Consider the following 11,778-nt stretch of genomic DNA (forward strand, 5'->3'; position numbering starts at 1 on the left):
CTCTTGAACTTTTTGTTTGAAAATTATTTTTGAGTGTTGGTTTAGTGTTCTTCCCATATTATTTTTTTGATAAATATTTTGTGGGAAAAACTGTTCGTAGCCTTTGAATCTTTGCACCTCTATTGCAAGATTCAAATGCTCAAATAGTATTCACTGCACAAATATCTTTGAACTTAACTCCTAGATTCTTTAGATATTTTTATTTGCAAAAATCTTTGTTGGAGAACATATTTATTATTTACATATATTCATATATATTATTTGTGCAAAAACTATTTGAAGAGCCAACCCTAGGTTCTCCTATACTTGTATTGAAATATATTTTTTGGGAGAAAATTTTAGTAGGGTCACATCTTTGAGTATTTTATCATACACATCATTTTTCAAAGATTGAAAATATTGTTTTGAGAAAACGCCTTTTCTCTACTGACCATAACTCATATCATGAGAGAGTTTATGTATTTGAGCTTTTAATGTTGTACATCTCTGCTTGTATTTAGAAGCGTGTTTATATATACAAAAAAAAAAAGTTTTTAATAGACCTGTTGGGTTCATCCCATTAATTGAACTAGGGAGTCTCAGCCTCGTAAGTAAGATCGGTTGGGTTCATCTCATACTTGAACTGGGGAGTCTTCGCCCGTAAGGGAGACAAGTTGGGCTCAACCTTGTAATTGAGTTGGGGTTTAGCTCGTCTCGTAAGGAGAGGTTGTAATGGCTTTTGCTCCGCCCATTTAACTGAGCAGGGATAGTGGAATCCTTGGGGGTATGCCCAAGGCGGGGACATAGGTTGGTTTGGCCGAACCTCGATAACAAATATCGTGTGTCACTCTCTCTCTATCTCATTTATATTTCTGCACTTAAATTTCCACATGTGTATGCTTTTAGTTATAGTTATAATTATTTGCATGCACACTTCTATTTCAAATGAGATATGTTTTATGTGTATGTATGCATTTATCATTTTATTAATTTACATACACATTTGTATTATGAATGAGATATGATATATGGTAAATCGGTGTAACTGTTTAAATTAGTCGAAATATTTTTAAAACCCAATTCAGCCCCTCCTCCTCTTAGGATCACACCAATTCCAACTGACTTGTATGCATCAACTTGAGGGGAAGTGTTGGCGTGAGTTGTGAGAGATTAATGCGTGTGCTGTGAGAGATTAGTTTTTTAATTGTAGATGTAAATCCTTAAATGCTGTGATATATGTATTACCAAAATAGGATAATACTTTTTTTTATTACACAGGATCTCCAGCCACCAACAAGCCTTTTGGATCCCCTGGTGTGGCACCAAACCTATGGATCAACGTCCTCCCCCTAGGTCTCGCTGATCAGCTAAAGTCCGAAATGCTGACACGACTTCTGTGCATCAGTTGGACGTTCGCCCAACCCGACTCCCGGGACACATCTCCATTACCATCCACGATCCCCACTGGATCACAAAGTGAACTCTCACCATCCACAGTCCCCACTGGCTCACAGAGTAAATTCTCACCATCCACAGGTACCGCTGGTTCTGTGAGTGTATCTACCTGAAATTGAACCCTCGATGCTCCTTCTTACACGTTGATGTCTTTCCACTACTCCATGCCCGTGGGGGCAAATAGGATAATACTTTTTTCTATTTAAATGTATTCTATCAATGTAAAAAAATATTATTGGAGAGAAAATAAATCATTGCAGAGTGAACTGCAGATTTAATAAACATTTCATGACGTAACACATTACTTGGTAATTATGCCTTGTCTTGCCTTTGACTTACTAAAATACAATGATATTTAGGTCTTAACAAAGTATTGATGGGCACCTTTACTAATGAGATTAGATATGAGATACATACATCTGTTTGTTTTTTTTTTTTTTTTTTAAGAATAAAAAGGGACATGTTTAGTCTTGCCTTTCTTCTTGAATTTGTCGACTGGGAAATTCAGAAATATATATTTTTTAGGTTTTACTTTTACAAATTTTATTTTTCATGTTGCTAAATTGTAGCATTGGTTTTGTATTATTTGATAGTTTATGGACACTGAATGATTGGTTTAATTTTATTTATTAATTATTTTTTTATACATGTTGGATTAAATAGTAGGGGACTAATTTTTTTTTTTTTATTTACATAGGAATTCCAGCCACCAACGAGCCCTTTGGACCCCTTGGTGCGACACCAAACCTACGAATCAATGTCCTATGCAATATATTGTAGGGGATTAAATTTTAGGGGAATAATTCTTATACTAGCCGATTACAATATATTGTATTAATGTTCATATTGCACTATTCCTTCGAAAGGAAGTTGTTATTATTGCTTCACATGTATTATTGTTTAATTTTTTTTAGTCAATTTAATTTAATTTAATTTAACTTAATACTTTTTATTTAATTTTTTTATTTATCTATATATATATATATATATTAATTTGACTCAAATTATATTTTCCTTTTGTTAACTTTCACTATGAGAAGAACGAAATTCAATAATTTTCATCTTCATATTGTTGAGACATTTGTTGGAAAATAAAATGTAAAGAGAAAATAAATAAAATTAAATAACTATTTCATTCATGCTTGATTTTTTTTTTATTTGAGTGACAAAACAGAGATTTGATGATTTGGATTAATGTATATTTTTTTATTGTTATAATTTTGATTACTAGCTAAGATCCTGTGCTATGCACAAATTTTAAAAATTTATATGTTAAAATTAAAATAAAGTATGCGATATTAAGTACAAAATTAAATATAATTTTTACAATTGAACATTTAAAAAAGATGCAAAATGCCGTTAATAATATTTGTTTATGGATTATGTTAATAAAAAAAATATTTGAAAAATTAATATGTGTATTTATTATTAGATAACTTATATAGTATTAGTATTTACAAAATTTATTAACCAATTTATTAATTTAATTATTAAGAGTGGTTAAAAAAAATATCATCTCATATATTATAATCAATTAAAAACTAATTATAAAATAATGGGGGTTTTATTTTATAGTAACAAGTTAATTTATGACACAATTTTAAAAATATTAATTATTATTTTATGAATAATTTAGTAATAAATCTCAGTTGCAAAAATATTAATTCAATTACTATTTGCAGTTTCAAAAAATTAAATTATAAACTTATGTGAATTTCTAAATACTAAGGAATTTATTTATGGGAGTTTTCAAAATATTGAATCATTTTATTTATTGTATCATAAATTAATTCATTTCTTAACAATAATTATAAAAAAATAAAGTGATTATTGAATTATTAAAAATAATAATTTTATTATTAAAATATTAATTCATTACTAATAACAATTTTAAAATTAATTGCAAATTTAGATTAAAAATAATTTGTTGACTTTTTGAGTCTGATCCCTGTTTCGACACTAACAAACCACTTGTGTCTCATGTGTGTATTTAGTGTTTTTGAATAGGTTTATGATTCAACACACACATGAGGGAAATGAGAAATGGAAGCCTGAAGGACTTAAAGAACAAATTGTTAGCTTTACTATGATCCTAAGAGGGGGGTGAATTGGTATTTTAAAAATTAATCTCCTAGGTCAATCAACTAGTAGCAGTATTATACAAACGTAAGGTCAATCTAGTGCTGATAAAATAAATCAATATATAATCAGCGAAAATTAAATTGCACAAGTAATCTAATTAAGCATGCACAATAAATTAGTAAGGAGAGATGACACCAAATATCTTATCGAGGTTCGACAAACTGCCTACATCCCTACCTTGGCTCATAAGTACAAAGATTACACTAAGGCTCACTTAATGGGTGGAACGGCACCTAAATGCAACCAGGTCAATTAGCACAAGGTTGACCTCAACCTTTACAACCAATCCTTCCGGGCTGGATTAACACCCTCTCAAGTCACACCTGGAATACAACAGAATCACAATACAATTTGCGTACAAAGATTATGCTTCTTAATCAAGCAGATTTACACCAGTAATAATCAAAGTACACCAATAATGTAAAAACAATAAACTCAATGGTATATATGTGCAATCAACACTCAAGGTAATAACTATCTCAATTTAAGCATAAGAGTGTATCAACAAGCTAATCTTTGAAATTATGTAAAGATGAAAATCTCAATTACAGTTTTAGGGTTTCAAAGATTTGTACCAAGAATAATTAGAATATCTCAAAAATATTTTCTTAATATCAAAGCACAAAGAGATATTCAAAAATGGGTTTGTAAAAATATTTTTGCATACATAAAAATACAAGCTCAATGAGTCTTGCAATAATAATGCAAAGACTCACTTAGGTATAAAGTTTCCCACGCATAGAATTATTAAATAAAATAAGTGGAAAAACCTAGTTAAACCCTCAATTTGAAAATCAAATATGCAATAAACCAATGAGGGCTTTTAGCACACCAGAACAATTAATAAACACTCACAAGGCTTGATTTCTCAAAAGAATGGTAGTATATAAGTGTATAGGGTTTGTATGAAAGAAATAGGGCTTAGGAAATTTCAGAGAATTTTTTGCTTAATCAATGTGCTAATTTGGTGCTAATCTAAGCAAATGAACCCTTATATATTGAGGAGGTTAAAATTATAACCATTGGGGATACATAGGGTATTATTAAATTTGTTTTAAAAATGTTTAGGAAAATTAACCCTATTTAACCCCTCTTAACCATGGTAAAAATTTGTGCAACCTGAGAGTTTCGGGCGCCTGACCTGTGGTTCAGTCACCTGAATAGATACATAAGAGAAAGTATGTTCTTCATGTTCGAGTGCCTTAGGAAGAGAACAGTTTTCTGAACCGAGGTGATTTTTCAAAAGTTCGCGATTCGGTCGCCCGATATCAAGTTCGCTTTACCAAACTTGAACATTCGGTAGCCTGAGGCAGTTTTGAACATGAAAATTCGGGCTGCCGAGTTGGTGGAAAAGGTAACCGTGCGAGTTCAGTTAATCGACGACGGTGAACTCCTTTTTGGTTCGGTCGCCCAAAGTCAAGTCAACCATTTGACCTTTCAATGGTTCGGTTGACGAGGTGTTTTGAACACCAAGGTTCGGTCGCTTGAAACCCTATTCTTTTACCCCTTTAAATCCTGTTTAAATTCAATTGATTCCCTTGATATTTTATGTGATTTTGGGGACAATCTTACGTGTGAGTGCAAGAACCTAGAGTCATTCTAAGATCTTTGAGTTTATTGATTCCTACATGCATGATATGCATTCATTATTATAGTCCTTACCTATATTACTATTATAGACCGAAAATGAAGATAATATAAATTACAACAAATGAATCTTTTGGGTCTTTATTCTTCAAGTTTTCACATGCTATCAAATGATCTTACTAACATAAACTTGTACACAAACTTGATAGACATTAAATACCTGATTATTTGTCATAATCAAAATCGGGTATAACCTATTAGGCCAACACAAACTGTTCGGCACATTCCATGAAGAACCAGAAGAGCAACAGAACAAGATGAAGACATTTGATTTAATATGTATATGAATTTTAGTTTTTATACTTCTTTGGTCTATAATAATGCATACATCTTGCATGATATTATTTGAATGCTCAGACAACACCATAGACTGACTGTAGGTAATCAAAGGTCATAGACAGACCCTAAGGGCCAACACTTTTCATAGAAAACTTTTTTTTTAATAACTAATTGGTTAGGGTAAAAAATTAAGGTTAAAATGAATTTGACAAAGTCAATCGATGTTGGATTTTTTGGTAAATTAAATAACCTCGGTTGACCAACCCATTGACGTTTAAATCGCCACGGTCGACCGACCGCTCTGTAGGTCGAAAGTCAAACAGGTAACTAAAGTCTCGACAGACCAACCTTAATTTGAACATAACTTCCACGGTCAACCAACCAATGAAGTTTGACCTTTTTTCTTGCCCCAGCCGTAAGTCCTCTTGGGATCACTCCAATTACATCATAATTTATTTATTAATGATTACTAAAATTATTTAATTATTAATATAAATTATTTAAAAATTAATTCAATTATTATATTACCAATTTAAGAAATATATTACACAATTATAAAGAAGTTTTTTGGGTTGTTTTCTTTGAAAAGGAACATAGAAGGATAATAATTATTAAATTAAACACAACTAATGACAATTATTTGACTATAATGCGTGAATATTTTTACCCTGGTGTTAAATTGTCAACTGAATTTTATGAAAATTATTAATTTATAATATCTTGATATTATATTCAAATTTGTTGAATGATTGAAATGTAAAATCGATTATGTCAAATTTTTGTATGTTATACACTTCAACTAACTTCATAGTTGAATTGTATTTTTTTTAAAGTTCATAATGTTGTAGTTAATGTTAATTAATAGTTAATAATCTATTAATTCAATTATTATAAGTTGTTACAAAAATTAAATTATAAACATATTAGGAAGTCTCAAAATACTAACTATTTTATTTAGAGATAGATTGTAAAACATACTAACTATTTTATTTAAAGAGTGTTTTTTTAAAAAATAATTATTTTAGTTATTATCTCATAAATTAATTCATTTATTAAAGTGGCTATTGAAATCATTGATTCAATCATTATTCAATTTTTGATTCATTATTAATAGTCATTAAAAATTTAAATTTAAATTAAAAATTAATCCATTTATTAATAATTACTAAAATTATTAACTCAATTATAATAGAGATTGTGAAAATATTAATTCAACTATTACGTTACTAATTTAAGAAATAGATTAAAAAATTATAACAAGGTTTTATGAAACAATTTTATTGGAGAAACATATATGAGAATCTTTAAATCAAACATAATCCACGAAAATTATGTGATTATAATGTATGAATATTTTCACTTTGATGCTAAATTGTTAAATAAACTTTATGAAAATTATCACTTTATAATATTCTAATGTTATAACCAAATTAATTGAATGCTTGAGATATAAAAAAATAAGAAGCCAAATTTTTGTAACCTATACTCAACTAATTTCATTGCCAATTTTTTTTTTTTTTTTTTAAAGTTCTTAATGTTTTTCAACTACGTAATTAATGTCAATTAGTAATTAATAAGTATTAATTCAACTACCATTTGTGGCTAATGAAATTAAATTATAAATTTATAACATTTTAAGAGACTAATCATTTTATTTATGAAATTTTTTAAAGATATTAATCATTTTATTATTGTCCTATAAATTAATTCATTTATTAAAAATAGTTATAGAATTGTTAATTTAATCACTATTAAATATTAAATCATTATTAATAGTAGCTAAAATCTTGACTCAACTATTAACAAATATTATGAAAAGTATTGGCTTAATTATTATCATTTTAAAAAATAAATTATAAAGTTATAAGAAGTTTTTATGAGATAGTTTTACTAGAAAAGCATAGAGGAAGATAGTTAAGTAACCCTAATATATGAAAATTATTTGACTACAGTAACGGTAAAACCAAGCCTTAAGTCCCATTAGGTGGGGTTAGCTACATGAATTTTTTTTCACCAATTCATGTGATCATGGATAATTTATTTTTACAAAGTCGGGCTATTAAATCTTTACTCACTATCTCATTTCAAGTTATTTTAGTTCTGTCCTTACCCCTTCTACTGTCTCTCATAGTAACTAACTTACTCTTCCTTACTCATTTACTATGTGGCCTACCTTGGAAATGCCCAAACTATCTGAGTCGTTCATCCCTTATCTTATCTTCTACAGAAACTACACCTAACTTTCCGCAAATATGTTCATTTATTAATTTATTTTTCAGTGTTATACCACTCATCCATCTAAGCATTTTTTATCTCCACTGTCGACACCCCAATTTTAACCAGGCCACCCCGAGGAAACCCAAAGAAATAGGGTTTGACTTTGAGCCCCAAATGACCCCGATTTTTGGAATTAAGACCCAAACCCACCAATTGAGTCTTTCTAATTTCAGTTAAGTCTCTGATTTAGAGTTGAACCTTGTAAATGTCCAGTCCAAGTCTTAGGATTTTAAGCCAATTGCTAGGCTTTGTTTATTTCTTCTTTATGGCAACATTAATCTGTGGACTTTGAAGTTCCATTGGGAATCCAAGGGTCGATCCCCTCTAGGTCGAATACCGCTAAGGCAATTTAAAGTTAAAACCATTTTTCCCTTGGTCAAAATCTTCGCCCTTCTAAATAAGTTAGAATCCTTTTCTCCAAAGTCCTAATGTTAATCAGTTTAGAGCCATCATGTTAGATCTAATAGGGTTTTTCACTTTCGGAGCCGTTGTTCTTCTTAATGAGTCAAGTTCAATTTCAAAAGTTCGAAGTTAATTTAAGAGTCCCCATGGTGATAGGTCATGTTCCTTTAACTTTACCCATTGTTTTCATAAACTGATTTTACCCTTTGAGTTAATCGAGTCTTTGGAGTGTCCATAAGTCTAGGAGTTTTCAAATTTGGGGTTGAGCTCACAAGATCTTGACCTATTTTGAAATTGGGTCTTAATAAAAAATTTAGTTTCATCTCGGGATTTAAGTCATTTCATTTGGCCAAAATCGGTCAACGGATTTGGTCAAACTTAGTCAAAATTGATAAACCATTTTGGTCAATATCAGGTCAACCAATTTGACAACATTGGTCATACTTGGTCAAAATTGGTCAATGGAAAGTCATCAAATTCCTTTAGTCAAAATTTGCTTATAAATTTGATACAGAAATGAATGTCCCAAAACTCAAATTACAGGGAACATGCAATAATAAATACATAATAAAGATTACAAAAATAAAATACAAAGAAGAAGAAATAGATGTTGGATCCTTCCTTTGCTCCAATCCGAGCTTGCCAAGCTAAGGTAACCAAAAAGCCCTCCTCTCCTACATTGCCACCTAGATCACCCCGGCCAACCTGCACGTAGATAAGTAAAACCCAGGGAAATTGGTTAGCAACAGAAAAAGTAATTACAAAAATAAAATTAAATAATAGGAACCATACTCATCAGTCCAATATCGCCACCTGGAGACACTCAAAATGCCCTCTATTCCCCGTTGGCCACGTAGACCCTCAAAGTCACATGCGCATAGAAGGGGGAGAATTGGTTAGCTGGGAATCAAAAAGGAAATCAGTCACACGTGCCAGCAAAATTATTCCCTGACACAGTTTGTTATTGGGGAAATCGGTTAGCAGAGAGAATTGGCTGTAAAACACACCCACGGCGAGGCTTGCACACTGTAGAGGGGACCACCGATGAGAAAGTAGAGAAACCCTGCAAGAATTAAGGGGGAAAGAAGGGAGTTAGTAAAGAAGCTCCGGTGAAATTGAGAGAACTAAGGAAAAATTCAGAGAAAAGGGAAGTCCTGCCAAATTGTTTGTCTTAGAGAGAGAGTGAGCTTTACTAATCGAAAGCTATTCAAGTAAACCCTGCACTATTGAGAGCTGAAATTAGAGAAGAGGGGAAGACAGAATTGAAGCAGATCCATCAAATAGATACGAAAGGAGAGTAGAGAATTACCAAAGGAAGGGGAGCAAGAACAAAGAAGAATTCAAAGTGTTAATCAGGCATGCACAAACAATCATGGGAGTTGGAAAAGAAGATCGGAGGAGTTAGAAATCTAAGGTAAAATCCTTTTTCTCTTCCCTAATTCAAAAAAAATGTAAAGTGTTCTATATGTAATTTGTGAGTGTAGGTACCCCTCCTTGAAGTTCAGGTTCTGATGTGAACCTGAACTTAGGCTTTCCCAAGCTTGGATCTGAATCTAGACCCGAAATCTAAAGCCTCCATATCCAAATTACCAAGTATCCACCCGTCTAACCCGTACCCAAGCCCTCTCTCAAACCCGGATGCCCGTGGCCTACGTATCTTACCCAATGCCCTCAGGTTTTGAACATGAGCTCTGACCCAAACCTATTTCCCTGAACCCGAATCCAAATTTGGGTTCAATCTCTCAAGCCAAACCATGTGACCCGAACTTGGGTTTGGGTTCGAAGCCCATCTTAGCCAACTAACACCCCTGAGCCAAACCTATTTTTTAGAAAAAATTCAACCAAAGCCCGTTTTCAAAATCTAACCTGAGGCCTATTTCCTATTTAAAACTCCCTAGCCCAAAAGTCCTTTTCAGAGCCCAAAGCCCATTTTCTAAAAACTCTTTTGAAGTTTGCTTTTAAAAATCCACCTAAGGCCCTGTTTTAAGATAGAAGAGGGCCGAAACCTCAACCAAAAGCAACCCACCTCATCCTCAACGCACAGATCAACACAGTACACATCACTAGTATTTTTCACAACAAAAGAAGACAAAAGAAAAGAAAACAAAAAACACAAAAAGGAACTTATGTTTCTCAAGCTAGCTTTGTGCGCTTGAAGAGGCCCCTCCCTCAAACTTTGAACCGATCTCCATCCCCGAGAACACACTCCAGCAACAAGTGGTTTGGAGCTGAGAGAACCGAGACCACATTTGAAGTTTTAGAAGAAGATAAGGCATCTGAAAAGGTGAAATCTTTGAAAGGGAGGTTTGGTTCACACAGAGAGTAACAGGGAAAAGAGAGAGAGGAAGTTTTCGGGAAAATGAAGAATAGAAATGGACAAAAGCCTCTTAACTTTAGGATTCATAGGATTTCTCCACGTGTCCATTCCTCCCCTCGTTCAATCAAGCTACGTGTCAGGACCTTCTGAGCCGTTGGATCGCAGATCTGTGCCTACGGTAGGGATTGCTTCGTGGAGACCATTTAAATGCATACAGAGTCCATTTGTAAGAGCTTTTCTTCCCTGGCATCTTCTGGCAACACGTGTTCGATTAATCAGGGCCAGTGAACACTGACCGTTCGATTGTGATGACTCTGCACGATCCAGATCTATCCATGTCGATGGCCCTGACCCATCTCTTCCACACTGTCGGATCTCAGGCGCTCATGGATGGACGGGATCAATCCTTGAACGGATGACCTTCCAAGCCCCACACTTCCCCTGCACGTACGGCGACACGTGGCCTCTGGTCACCTCCTCAATCAATGCAGCAAAACACCCCATTTTTGGCTGTTGGATCTTTATTCTCGCCAACGGCCATGATTCATCCTGTCAGAGAGCCTCGTAAATACTTACGGGCATTTCCTCTCACGATTGACACGTGGTAAGTCAATTGACGTCAAAGTTATCAGATAATTTGTGTACCACCCGATCCTCCACGCATAAACAGACCAGGATCTGCGTATGTCAACAGGCATTTAATGCATGCAAACTGTCATCCCCTGTGTCAAACATCCCCCTGCTCGCATCAGCACGTGGCTGCATCTCAATCGTTGTGTATCTCTCCCATGGATAGCTCTTATCCATTCAGGCTGGTGATCCGAACCCGCATAAGGTCAACCACACCCCACGCGACACCTGGTAGGTCTTTCCAATGGCAGAGGCACTTACGATGCAATTGCATCCTAACCGTCCAAATCCACGTCTCTCAATAAACAGCCAATAATGTTTCCATGTTGAAAATCTGATCCCACTACTGGACCCCTACCATCAATGCACGCTCAGGATTGCGTTACGTAACCGATCCCCGCCTGCATGAAGGTTCCATTCTAGGTGCGACATATGGCGCTCATGGCCCCGACCAAGCCTTAAACTGGTTCTCGCTGGACCAGTCAAAGTTTGACCGGTCCGTTTCCCTGAACCGGGTCACACCGGTTCTTTCCCCTTTTCTTCCTTAATTTCAAATAATACCCAAAAATTCATAAAAATCTAGAACAATTACCAAAAAAATCTAGAGAAATGAGAGAAAATTCCTAAAAATATTTTAAGCCATTCATAAA

This window comes from Malania oleifera, chromosome 6 (genome assembly GCF_029873635.1).
Source record: "Malania oleifera isolate guangnan ecotype guangnan chromosome 6, ASM2987363v1, whole genome shotgun sequence".
In the NCBI taxonomy this organism is placed as follows: domain Eukaryota; kingdom Viridiplantae; phylum Streptophyta; class Magnoliopsida; order Santalales; family Ximeniaceae; genus Malania; species Malania oleifera.